The following is a 13,450-nucleotide window of genomic DNA, read 5'->3' on the forward strand; positions in this document are numbered from 1 at the left end:
TGATGAAAATGATAGATAAATGGGCATCTCTTTACTTGAGAATGTGAGGTAGGATTGACACTATTGAAATAGCTATCACTCCCTAAATAGTACATCTTTTATTCATGCTCCTTTCATGTTCCCCTCCTTTATTTGGAATAATGGTGTTTCCAGTATCAGATACAATACTTTAAAAACTGCTAAATATGAGTGAGATATGGGTTTGCCAGACTATAAGAAATATCACTTTGCTGTTTTGCTTGCACAGATCTCATTATGGTTTCAAAATATTGAGCCATACCCCATTTCCTACAATGCCTTAATAGAGCAAATTTAGTCATTTTCCCTTGCCAGCTATTTTAACTATCATTAATATTTCTGAAAGGTCATTCTTTTATTGCAGCTACATAAGTAAACCTACTAGAATTTGATGCTAGATTCCAGGTTAGCATTAAAACTAAAAGACGGTATCTTTATGATATAACTCATCATTTAGAATTAACAAAAACATATGATTTTGGAAAGTTCTCATAAATTATATGTGTTTTACATTCAACAGATTTGGCAAGGTAATACGTTGTTTTCTTTTTTTGACTTACAATATCATGTTTATCTTCCTACTTCAGAGGATCATAAATATGAACTACTGTGTAACTCTGATCGAGATTCATATAATAATTACCTTCCATTTACTAAAGTTGCTGACTTAAAGTTGTTCATTAATATTTACATTTTGCCTGGTCGTAACGCTTTCATGAGAAACTTTTTTTGGCTAATCTAAGAACTTGAGTAATATTAGAGAACTATGGAATTTTAAATTAATATTTGACTTTCTATGGATCAATGCAGAAATGTACCTATGCAATACTTCAGTATGATTACCAATCTTTCCATTTCAGATTAACTATGTACTATACAGTTGCTTAAACACACCCTGCAATTTGTTTAAAGCAACGTTACCTGATAGTCTAAATTGTACATTTAAGATTTGCTCATCTAAACTTTTGCATTGCTTATCCAGTTATCTTAAATTCTTGATCCATGATGGGGGAAGCAATTACTAGGATTTTTGACATTGCTCTGGCAATTTTAATCATTTTCATTTTATGTAAGCCTAGTGATCTTGTATTTGCTCTCTATTGATATGAAATTGTTTGACATTTGTATTTCTTCAGCAATTAAATCAATTACAGCAAAATTGTATAGATGCAAAACACATCTGTTCACACATGGTGGGCATGGATAAGATTAATAATTCTTCATTTGGTAAATGTATTAAACCTCTTACTGCTCATTCTATGATTTTGGGGAACTATTGACACTTATAATCACGATTGCTAGGTATCCCTTGCTATTATTTGTACTTTGTTTTAGCTTAATTTTATAGATGAACTGTATGTGACTCTGTAGTTATAAATGCAGTAAATTAGTTTAAATGGTGAAATGAGTTGAATCCATGCGCTCATGGTCTTTTTGCCAATCAAACACTCTAGCCAAGGGTATGGCGTTTACTGCCATTTTGTTTCAAAAACATCTTCGGATGTTAAGGTGACAGTGAGGAGTCTAATATTGTGACCTAATACATCTGCTACCAACATAGACAATGCAAAACTGTGGTTTGCAGAGTTTCTGAACATTTGCATATACAAAAGAATCACACAAGAGTCAGAAGAAAGAATGATGAACCATGTGTTTACCAATCAATAAGTGGATTATGTTCAGTATGTCAGTAATCCAGTATGAAATATATGTGGGATACCTTTACAAGATTAAACCCCAAATTGTCCCTGTATTCTTTGAAAGAGTTCTTACTAATATGTAAAGTACACTTTATGAATGGGTGAAATCTGAGATAGGTGTCATCAGGTCATGATCTTCTTGCACAAAGACAAACCACATATTTTAGTCTTCATAACAGACAGTTGAGTTGTAATCCATGAGATTCACAGACCCTGCAAAATGATTTTCATGGGTCTAAATAAAAAGATGAAACTTCTCATAACTGAAGCCCCAAAGGCACTGGTAGTGTTCCCTCTAGACAGATGTCCATGACAGCCCATCACTGTGGGTGATCAAGATGGAAGAGTAGTTGTGTTTAACATCCATATTCTTTTTCAAAAAGCCATTATTTTGTGGTTCTGCTTGAGTATGGATTATTACTGTATCACCTTTAGCTTAAACATCGGTACTTCACAGAGAGCAGAACTAAAAGACTATGCAATAGGAACTATTTATTGATTAGCAAGTGTACAGTACGACATGACTGTCTTGGTGCAGACATATTGACAGTACATAGCACTGCATGAACTCTTGCAAGAATGTTGTGCAGGACTTCCATCATGCACATTGTTTATTATTGGATCCTATTTACAGGAGTGGTATTATACTGTTGCTCTCATATGTTCTTTTGTTTGTTGGTTGTTGTGGAATATGAGCCAGGAGGTTGAGCGTATACTAGCTATACACTATTGGTAGGACTCATGTGTATTTACTGTACAGTACCAATAATTGTTACTCATCCAGCTGTAGAAAACCAAATGCTCATTTCCTTCGCTGCCTACAATGTTGACATCTCATTCTCACAATCTTTACTAGGCAGCACCGCCAGCACAGCTTAGCTTTCCACTACTCATCAGCAAACCACATCAAGTTGCCCATAAAGGACAACATGTCTAGACCTTGCTTCATTTCCTGGGGATCTCAAATAAAGGACTCAGGATACCTCTACAGGATGTAGCATACATTTAAGGGTAATGGGAACTAGTTTCTCACCTTTAGAAATATTAAAGGAGATTTCCTTCAACCACTGTAATGTTATTGTGTGCAATGAAGAAACACGACTGATTCAAAAGCAAAACAAATGAAATATTGTGTTTAAATAGATGAACACATATTATTAATCTAGAAAATGAAAACATGGCTACTATGCAGCTAAAGTCTACTTAGAATTACAAAAGACACCATTAGCTGCTCCCCATGCTTCTTCTTGGCTTATTATTTCATGCTCTAATTTATCACTGTCGAAGATAGATGTGATTACTTTACTAATTTGCTAATATACATGTATTAGCTATATATATAACTGCACCAAATTTCTACAGGTATAAGAAATGTACTTAATTTTCTGTTGCGTCATCATGTGAAATATCCTAAAAATTAAGCAAAATGCAAATCTGCCATTTAATGCTACAGTTTAGCATGACATTCACTCTCCCATTTATTTTGTGCTAATAAAATAGTGTAAAATGCACACCTGCAGTGAACAATAGCCGTTCACATTCTGTTCACATTCACCTCTAAACTGCACCCAGTAACCACCTTCTATAAACTGCTTGATTTAAAGTTGGGACACCATCTTAACATAATGACGACAGCCACTAGTAGACACACACTGAAAATGTATTGACAAAAAGCAACAATAAACTACTAAAGCTATGCAGCAAAACAGCTATTGACTCCGCACCAATGTCAGAAGGTAAAGAAGTACTCACGTACATCACATAAATACTCTGTACTTTCCTTGCAACCTCTCACGACATGTACTTCTCTTCTCACACATCATACCCATGGGGTACTCCCTTATTGAACTTCTCACATATGATACTACTCTTCTCCACCTTTGTACACCACAGGATACACCCTCATGCAACTTCTCACAAAGGCGTACTATACTCCACCAACTTAGTACACCATGGGGTACTCCCACATGTAACTTTTCACAGAAGGGTACCAAACTTCTCCAACTTCTCATATCACAGGGTACTCCCCACATACATCCTCAAGTGACACAGTGCTACTCTTCACCAACTTCGTATACCATAGGGTACTGCCCAAAACAATCTTTAAAGGCAGGATACTACACTTTTCCCAATTTTTGTACTACACTTGTATCACTTACATAGGGGTACTATTCTTCACTACATGTGCAACACTTGGGCACACTTAACCAGAACATATCTGCACAACAACATGCAGATGCACTCTCTTCCACAAACTGCAAACTAGACTCCATAGGGAATTGAAAGTAAATGCTGACACTCTACTTTAAAAACCACCTACATGCGGACAATGCACACTTCCCAAGTTGTCTTGCAGGAATAAGCAGTCAGAAAACCATTAACATAAACTACAATTGCCAAATAACAGAAGACAAACTTACATGAAACCTTACTAACCTAAAATGTGCATTACCTATAAGGTGTTTATGGGACATGTCAGTATTCAACAACCAAAAACCAAACTGTTCCCCAACCTAATGTGCCTCACAACTAGTGGGAAAGAAGACATATTTCTTAATAGAGGCACATAAAAATACAATACAAACTGCATTAATGCAAAACAACCCTGTTGAGTAATTAACTGCAGGCCATTTTTAGTGTCACAATTGGATAGATGCCAGGCAGATGATGTTTTGAACCCCATGACTTCAGACAGTATACCTTTGAACACCGCCACACTCGAGGGCCTTAATCTTTAAAAATTCACATCTCGACTTCTACTGATTGAATCTTTTGTAGTTTTGGCCTTGTTTCCCTCAGATAAATCATCTCCATTTTTCTAACCTGGTGTGGAGTCTGATTGTGGTGTCTTTCACTGTGTTACTGTAATTAAGTGTTGCACAAACACTTTACACATTGCTTCTTAAGTTAAGCCTGACTGCTCTGTGCCAAGCTACCAGAGGCTGAGCACAGTTTAATTTAATGTGTGTTTCTTTCTTACCCTGACTAGGATTCTGGTCCCCACTTGAACCGGGTGCAAACCTCTGCCAACTAGAGACCCAATTCCCAACAGTCCCCATTTACTACATAATGCTACACCTTGTCTCAAGACCACTTTACATCACTTTGACCCAGCAGCAGCAGGAGCCATGTAATTTCCTCTGTTCACTCCACACTGGGCCCAAGGAACTGCAAACTACATTTCAGAGTAATGATTATTATAAGGGAGACTTCCTGCCTCTTTACATTGTTTCCAGAACACTGTCTCCACACTGCTAGCATCAATGACATCATCTTACATCTATCCAACCAAGAGTGCTCTGCCTACACTAATGTAACAGGTGGCAATCACAATAAGTAATCAGCAGCACAATTGCTAACACTTGGTAAGTATTCCATCTAAAACTCTTAGTCAGATAAGCCTCTATCCACCTCATTATCCTGAGGGGCAAATTCTCACTAACTTTACATGAAAGGACTTGCACTAAGGAATGTTGGCAGGACCTCAATGTAAAGGGTAACCCCCATAAAAAACTTGCAGTGATGAATTGCCAAGGTAACAGCTAAGGCTTCTTGCTCCATGACTAAGTAGAGTTTGACAGAGCATGAAGTGAATTACATCACCCTTTCTTCACCATCAACAATCTGCAACAGCACAGCACCCAGACCACCATGATTAAACCAGTGGATAACATATTTACTTTAATGTGAGTCAAAATGTCCAAGTGTTGGTAAAGTGCATATGCGTTCTTCATTGAATCTGAAGCCTTCCTCAGAGTCCTTTCTCACTCAAACTTCATACCCTTTTTCAGTATTGATAAATGTGGCTGCGCTACACTAGCATAATTAGCAATGAATTTTGAGAAAATGTTTATAAGACCTAGGAACGAACGTACATGATCACAATCCTGTGTTGTAAGTGCTACGCTGCTTCTGGACAATTCTAGTTTGGGGCAGATTCCTTCACCTACTACGGTGAAGCCCACATAAGTCACAGTAGTCACCCTGAATATACATTTGCTCTTCTTAAGAGTTAGACTAGAATTCTGAAACTTCTCAGAATGAACCTCAAAGTATTATCTGATCCTCCCAGTCTTTACCCAACACAAAGATGTCTTTAAAATCAAAATGGGTGGTACACCTTCAAGCACCATCTTCATTACCTGCAGCAGCAAATGATAATCCAAAATACATATTGAAATATAGCTGAATGCTTTCAGGGGTGTAACAAAAGATGTAATGTGCCAGGACTCAGCATGTACTGGAATTTGGTGTTATGATAATACCATAACACTGAGCAACCTCACTTCACCAAGCATCACAAGAGCATCTGAGTTATTAAGGAGTGGTTGCCGGTCCACCCAAATGTGGTTCTTGGGATTGTGGAAATTAACACATTCTTTTATTTTGTTTCTCCATTGTTTGTGTACCCTATAACTTCAGCAAACCACTTGGACCATTCCTCTGCTTTTGAAATTTCACTTTGAATGGACCCAGAACCATGCTGGTTAGAGACTCTTTTTAAGCTTGACCTTATGTTTGAAATACTTCAGCAGTCGTAATTCATTCTCAAAAATTCTGTGAAGTTACTGACAAATATCCATTCCAAAATCAGAGTTTGATACTAAATAACTTGTTCGGGTGCACTGGAATTAATGTGACACCCACTTCACCTTGCAAATTCCCACCTAGTTTGATAAAATAAACCATTTTTGTGGTCACTGAATTGAATTCTCACTATCATGTAACAAGCATGTGAGTCCTTGTGTTACTATACCTCATAAGATTAATATCAGAAGGTAAGCGTTCAGTCTTGTTCCCAACAAAATTTTGGCCTCAGTTCTCATCACCAATCAATTTATATGGTAAACCTGAATCAGCCAACACCATAACTTTTTATCACCGACTGACTTTGCGCTCAATTCTGTCACCTTCTCTTTCATTCATAATCACTTTCTTTGCATTTTCAGTGCAAACAACACTTGACAGCCATCATTCTTGCAAACTCTGGTGTAATAGTGTGTTACTTGGCTCTTCACCCGATCATTGACGGCCTCTAACTTACTGCCCCCCAAGCGCCTTGAGACCCTAGAGGGTGATTAGTTTGCGCTTTACAAGTATTATGATTGATTGATCGATTGAACGAATGGTCCTTCTTGCTACACTTCTTGCACATTGCTCTTCTGGCACAGAATCCAGAACTGTCTGAAAAATGACCAGCACTCCCTCACTTAGGCTATGTACTTATGTTATGTTATGCAGATTTGTAGAGCGTACTATCACCTGGGACGGTATACTGGTGCTGAGTAGGTGTGAGTCTAGCCAAACCTAGAGCCTAGTGGGACTCCGCGAAAAGCCAGGTCTTCAGCTCTTGCAGGATTCAAGACGTGAGGAGGTGACTCTTATATTTAGTAGCAGGCCATTCCACACTTTATGAGCAATGTAGGAGAAGGCTCGACCTCCTGATCTGGTTTTCTGTATGTGTGGGATGTGTGCAATTACAAGAACGGACAAGTGGAGGTGTTTGGACGTTTTGTCAAAGCAGATGCAGTTGTCAAGATATGCTGTGCCAGTGTTATGTAGTGCCTTGAAAGTATGGGTGAGGAGTCAGTTGGGGTGTGATGTGAGTGCAGTGTGGGAGGTTGAGAGTGATTCTAGCTGCCGAGTTCTGAATGGTCTGCAGCCTTCTGGTGATGTGTTTGTTAATCTCAGCTTAAAGGGTTTTCCTGTACTCCTGCTTGTTTGAGACCAGGGCATGTATCATGGTTTTACCATTGCTGATTGGGAGCCATTTGAAAATCTTCCTCAGGATCTTCTGGATATTGAAGCTTTAGGCTGTGACAACATTGACCTGGTGGTCATGTTGAGTATGTTGTCAATGACGATCACATGGTTCTTGGTGTGGCTGCTGGGGCTATGTGTCGGTCCTAGCTCTGTGGCCACCAGGTGGAGTGAAAGTGCTCTTCTTGAAGTTCATGATTTTGAATTTGTATGTGTTCAGCTTTAGACAGTTTGGGGCATATTTATTCTGCAGCACACATAGAAAGAGGAAAACGCCTCTCAGGATTGTTTTTGTGCAGGAAGGTGCCCCTTCCTGATTAAAAACAATCCTGCATGCAATGCAGGCACCCATGCACCATTGTGAAAGGGTGCCTGCGTTGGTGCTAGGCAGCCAAAAGGGTGCTGGCACAGTGGAAGAGGACAGGAAAGCACTGTTTTGGATGAACACAGTGCATTCCTTCCCTTTTCCTGTGACTTGCTGCACTGCCTGCACCACAAAGCCCATAAATCTGGACCTTGAGTTTCATTCAGTGGGTGATCTTGATCCAGACACTGGGCGTCCTGTCTAGGAGGGAGACGAGTTCTGTGTTTATGGCGTAGGAGAAGACTTGATGTTGTGAAAGAGGATGATACTGGCTAGAGGGATGATGTATGTGTTGAAGAGAGTCGGGCTCAAGGAGGATCCTTGTGGAACTCTGCAGATGAGGTTTGGGTGTCTAAGGTGTATGGAATGTCTGACTGGGCCCTTCCAGTCAGGAAAGAGTGGATCCATCATAGTGCATGTCCTTGGATTCTGATGCCATGTAGGTGATGGATGAGCATTGAAGAGAGGCCCAGAAGGGGTGAAGAGGGCCACCACCTCTCCTCTACCCAGAGTCATGTGGCTGTCATACATGGTGGTGATGAAGCAGTTTCTATGCTGTGGTTGGATCTGAAACCAGACTGATTGGTGTCAAGGAGTTGGTGGGCGTTGAAATGTTCGGTGGGGCACCTGCTGATGATTTTTCGTTAGAAATGGATGCAGGGAGTTCAGCCTGTAGTTGACAAGCATTGAAGGGTCCATAAAGGGTTTCTTCAACAATGAGAGGACAGTTGCCTATTTGTAAGCATCTGAGAAGGTCACAGAAGAGGAGGAGGCAATCAGAATGGAGTTGTTAGGTTGCAGTCCTCTGGAGTTAAATTATTTGCAGTAGCATGTGTTTTGTGACTACTTATTGTCCTTATTTAAGAAAGGAATCGTGTCATCACTGCTCACCTTCCTCACAGTACATTCAAAATGATCATTCATATCAACTTCACATACTGGCTTTCCGACTTCAACCACTTCACCACCACAGCTGTCCCTCATTTCAGACACTCAAATGATGGCACATAGCATAACCTTATGTATGGTCACAGACTGTTTAGGAAATCGATTTTTGACCAAAAGATCTTCTTGCACCCTCTGACTGCTGATACTAACTGACTGCTGGACTATTTGATCTGTAATCAAATAGTCAGTGAGTGTTCCAAAGTCACACGTGTGTTGCAGAGTTTTCAAGGATGCCACATAACTCCCCACGTGCTAAGAGTTTGCTTGACCCTTTGTGAAAAAGCTATGCTGTTCTAGGATAACATCGATCCATGTTCAAAGTGTATTATTAGCAAAAAAAAGAAATTTTAAGTAAGTGTCCACATTCACCTTCAGCATTCCCCAAAGATATTTCAGCCAGACTCTCTTATGTATGTCTGCCCACCACAACTAAATGTTTAAGAATTTCTGCTTGTTTTCTCGCTGAAGCGAACATTTCTGTCCCCTGATTGTAATAAGGTAAGAGTAAAAAAACTCCTTCCATTGTCTCCAAGCAGTAAAGGATCACCTTTTTCTGAAAGAAATGGAGGTGGTTGAAACATGATTGCCACTGCCATCACCATAAAAGGGAAGAGTCTAGATTTCAAAGAATGGATAAGGCCAAGGTTAATGCACTGGTGAAACTAGTGCTACAAGTGTATTCTTTTTCAGCCTGGCAAATATTTCCAGTGCCTGCATGAGTTAATTCGATATATACACAATGTCTGGAGCTTATTCCTACTGTAACATTTACAATGTAGATTTTCCAAGTATTTTATGATGGAAAGGCTTCATTTTATTAAAGACACGGAGGCGAGTATTATGCTTTCTTTTCCTGCTTTATTTTAATAGCAGCCAAGAGAAAACACCAATCCCAGAGGTCTGCGAAACAAGCAGCCAATGGGAGGTAAGACTATTAACCTTAACCAATCAGTATACTATAGCAAGTAACATATACCAATCCTGACTGCAGGCAGCCCTCTTTTCAGCTGCGAGACAGTCAAGAAAAGGATTTAAATAAAGGAACAATACAACAAATTAAACATATTGCCAGGATTAGAGCAAAAAAGTCTTGAATTCTGTCCAGGTTAGGTGAGTAGGATGACTTGACAGGATGGTGGATGTAGGAATCAGACTTCAATGGAAATTGCGGTGAACAAGCACTTCTAGGAGAATCGGCATCCGTTGAATTAAGTTGAAGAGGATGCTGGAGCGTTGGTAGTGACTAGAAGGGTGGGAAAAAACAACATTAGTACAAGAAGTGGTGGGATAATACTAGCCTCCGTGTCTTTAATAAAATTTAGACTTTCCATCATAAAATACTTGGAAAATCTACATTTTATGACAAGACCAGAGGCTCCTATTATGCTTGTTTAAAGCATGTTAATTACTACAGAAGTTGCTGAACTAAAAGGTTTACAATAAAATGTGCGAAATGTAGAATCATTTGACCAATCTGCCGATTTTAGAATATCTTCCAAGCGTGAACCAGCCCAAAAGGCTTTTGACGCCATGGCCCCTCTAGCAAAATGGGCACCAAACTTTGAAGTATCAATGCCCGCAAGGGACATCACCCATTTGACCCAACGAGCTAAGGTAGGAGAAGATACAGGTTTATAGGGCTTCCTGAACGAAATTAAAAGTTGGGAAGCAGAAGATGTTCTAAGATCGGCCGTTTTCTGTTCATAAACCTTTAAACAGTTTCCCTCACAAAGCTTTGGAAAAAAGGGATATAAAACAGAAGTAATGTTGGTTTTGGTACGACGAGTAACATTGAACAGTACACCAGTAGGGGTGAAGTGACGAGCCGAGAGATCCAGGGCTTTGACATCTGACAGACGTTTGATAGATACAAGACAAAGTAACATTGTTAGTTTAGCCAAAAGCATTTTCAAAGATAATGAGTCATTATCCTGCCATGAAACAAACATTTGTAAGACGAGGTTGACATCCCATAAAGTGGTGTATTTGGGAATTGGAGGATTGGAGAATTTTACTCCTTTTAAAAGACGACAAATGATAGGATGTTCTCCGACGGGTTTTCCGTTTATAAACGGGTGATGTAGAGATATAGCTGATCTATATAGATTGATGGTTCTGTATGATTTGCCGGCACTAGCTTAAGAAGCAAGAAAATTAGCTATCAGCGTTAGATCTGCTGAAAAGGGATCACATGCTTTTCCCAGACACCAGCTAGACCAGATGGACCAAGCTGATTTGTAAGCCTTGGAAGTGCCTGGAGCCCAGGAATTGTTGATGTAGGTTGAAGCCTCAAGTGAAATTCCTGGATAAGATGAGGAAGACCTGAAACTTTCCAGGCGGATAGTAGAAGGGTTTTGTTGAGAATGAGGTCGTGAGGGAGACCTTGTGGATTGAGAAGGAGGGAGGGAAAGGAGGGCAGAAGCACAGGGAAGTCGATAGATAAATCTAGAAGAGTGGGATACCACACTTGGGCTTGCCACAACAGGACTATTAAAACTACTGTGGCCCCTTGACGCCGAAGATGGGTGAGGACTCTGTTTATCATGATGAAAGGAGGGAACGCGTAGTTTATTGCATGATGCCACTGTTGAAGAAATGCGTCGGTCGCTAAAGCGTGAGGATCTGGTCTCCAGCTGAAGAAACGAGGAAGTTGTGCATTCAGACGGGATGCAAAGAGATCTATATGGAAGGGACCCCATTTGCGATGAATAGAGTTGAAGACTGAAGAGTGAAGCTTCCAGTCGCTGTAATCGGAAAGATGGCGAGAATACCAGTCTGCAACTGAGTTGAGAGAACCTGGCAAGTATTCTGCTTGAACTGAAATTTTTCGGTGAAGGCAGAATTCCCAAACGTTTTTTGCTAGTTCTGCTAGCGGTTTGGATTTGGTACCGCCGAGGTGATTGATGTATTTTACCGCTGTGAGATTCTCCATACGAAGGAGTACGGAACAAGAGACAATGGGGGTTATTACAACTTTGGAGGAGGTGTTAATCCGTCCTAAAAGTGACGGTAAAGTGACGGATATACCACCAGCCGTATTACGAGTCCATTATATCCTATGGAACTCGTAATACGGCTGGTGGTATATCCGTCACTTTACCGTCACTTTTGGGATGGATTAACACCTCCTCCAAAGTTGTAATAACCCCCTCTGTTTTTGGTGAAAGTTTTGATTGCATAGGAGCCTGCAAGCATCTCTAAATAGTTGATGTGCAATGAAGACTCCTGTCGAGACCATGTGCCTCCAGTCGATATCTGCCCACACCTTGCGCCCCAGCCTGTTAGGCTTGCGTCGGATTCTATGACAACATCTGGGGCTGAGGCAAAGATGGTCCTGCCATTCCAGGCTTCGAGATGGTCGAGCCACCATTGGAGTTCTGTACGGGATTCGAGGTGGAGGGGGATGAAATCTGAATGAACAAGACCTTTGCGTAAATGTCGAATTTTCAATCTCTGAAGAGCCCGATAGTGAAGAGGGCCTGGGAAAATTGCCTGAATCGAGGAAGAAAGAAGACCTACAATCCTTGCAAGAGACCTGAGGGAGAGAGAAGTCTGCTGTAAAGATAGGGTTATCTCTGATTTGATACTTTTTTTTTTTTGAGGCCGGGAGTTGTAGGAGGCTTTGAGAGGAATTGATTAGGAATCCTAGGAATTCCATTGTCTGTGTCGGGGTAAACATCGATTTCTCGTTGTTGACTAGAAAGCCTATATCTGAAAGGAGTGAGATTGTGTAAGAGAGTTGAGACCGAAGGGTAGAGATGTCTTGATGCATTAGAAGGATATCGTCCAGATAGATTATCATTCTGAATCCTTGAGATCGAAGAAGAGCTACAATAGGTTTCATTAACTTGGTGAAACACCAGGGGGCCAAGGAAAGTCCGAAGGGTAGGCAAGTAAACTGGTAGGTGTGATGATCCCATTGGAATTGGAGAAACTTTCTGTGAGAGTGATGTATAGGAACTGTTAAGTAAGCGTCTTGAAGATCTAGACGGACCATCCAGTCGTTGAGAAGAAGCAAATTTCTTAGATGGAGAACCATTTCCATCTTGAAGTGTCGGTAGACAACGAACTGATTGAATTGCCTGAGGTTGATGACTGGTCTGATTTTCTTGTTTTTTCTGATCACTAAAAACAGGGGGCTTATGAAGCCTGAGGGAAGGGGACGAGCTGGTTGTATAGCACGTTTTTGAAGGAGATCTTGAATTTCTGTAGAGATAAGGTTTGACATTTCTTCTGTAAATCTGAGAGGAAGAAGGGGGGAAGGCTGAAAGGGAGTTTTGTAAAGTTCTATTAAATAGCCTTTGACAGTATTGAGAACCCAGGGGTCTGAGGTAATCTCTTTCCATTTGGCGAGAAAAAGATTTAGACGACCCCCTATAGAAAGATGGGCAGAAGATTGGCTTACCTGAATTGTTATAGGACCTGCGTTGGTTCCTTCCTCTGAACTCCCTGGAACGCTGGGGGTAGAATTGTGGACGAAAGTCTTGTTGCTGTTGCTGTTGGTAGTTATAGGAGCCTCTGAAGCCTTGGTTCCTGAAGGACTGGCCGGTGGAGCGGCTTCTTCCTCTACCGGCCCTGGCAAAAACCCGTGAGTTAAATACTTTTTTGAGTGACTGTTGAGCTTTGTCTAGAGAAGCAAAGGTGGTAACGTATTTACTTA

Source organism: Pleurodeles waltl, chromosome 2_2, assembly GCF_031143425.1.
Source record: "Pleurodeles waltl isolate 20211129_DDA chromosome 2_2, aPleWal1.hap1.20221129, whole genome shotgun sequence".
Taxonomy (NCBI): Eukaryota; Metazoa; Chordata; class Amphibia; order Caudata; family Salamandridae; genus Pleurodeles; species Pleurodeles waltl.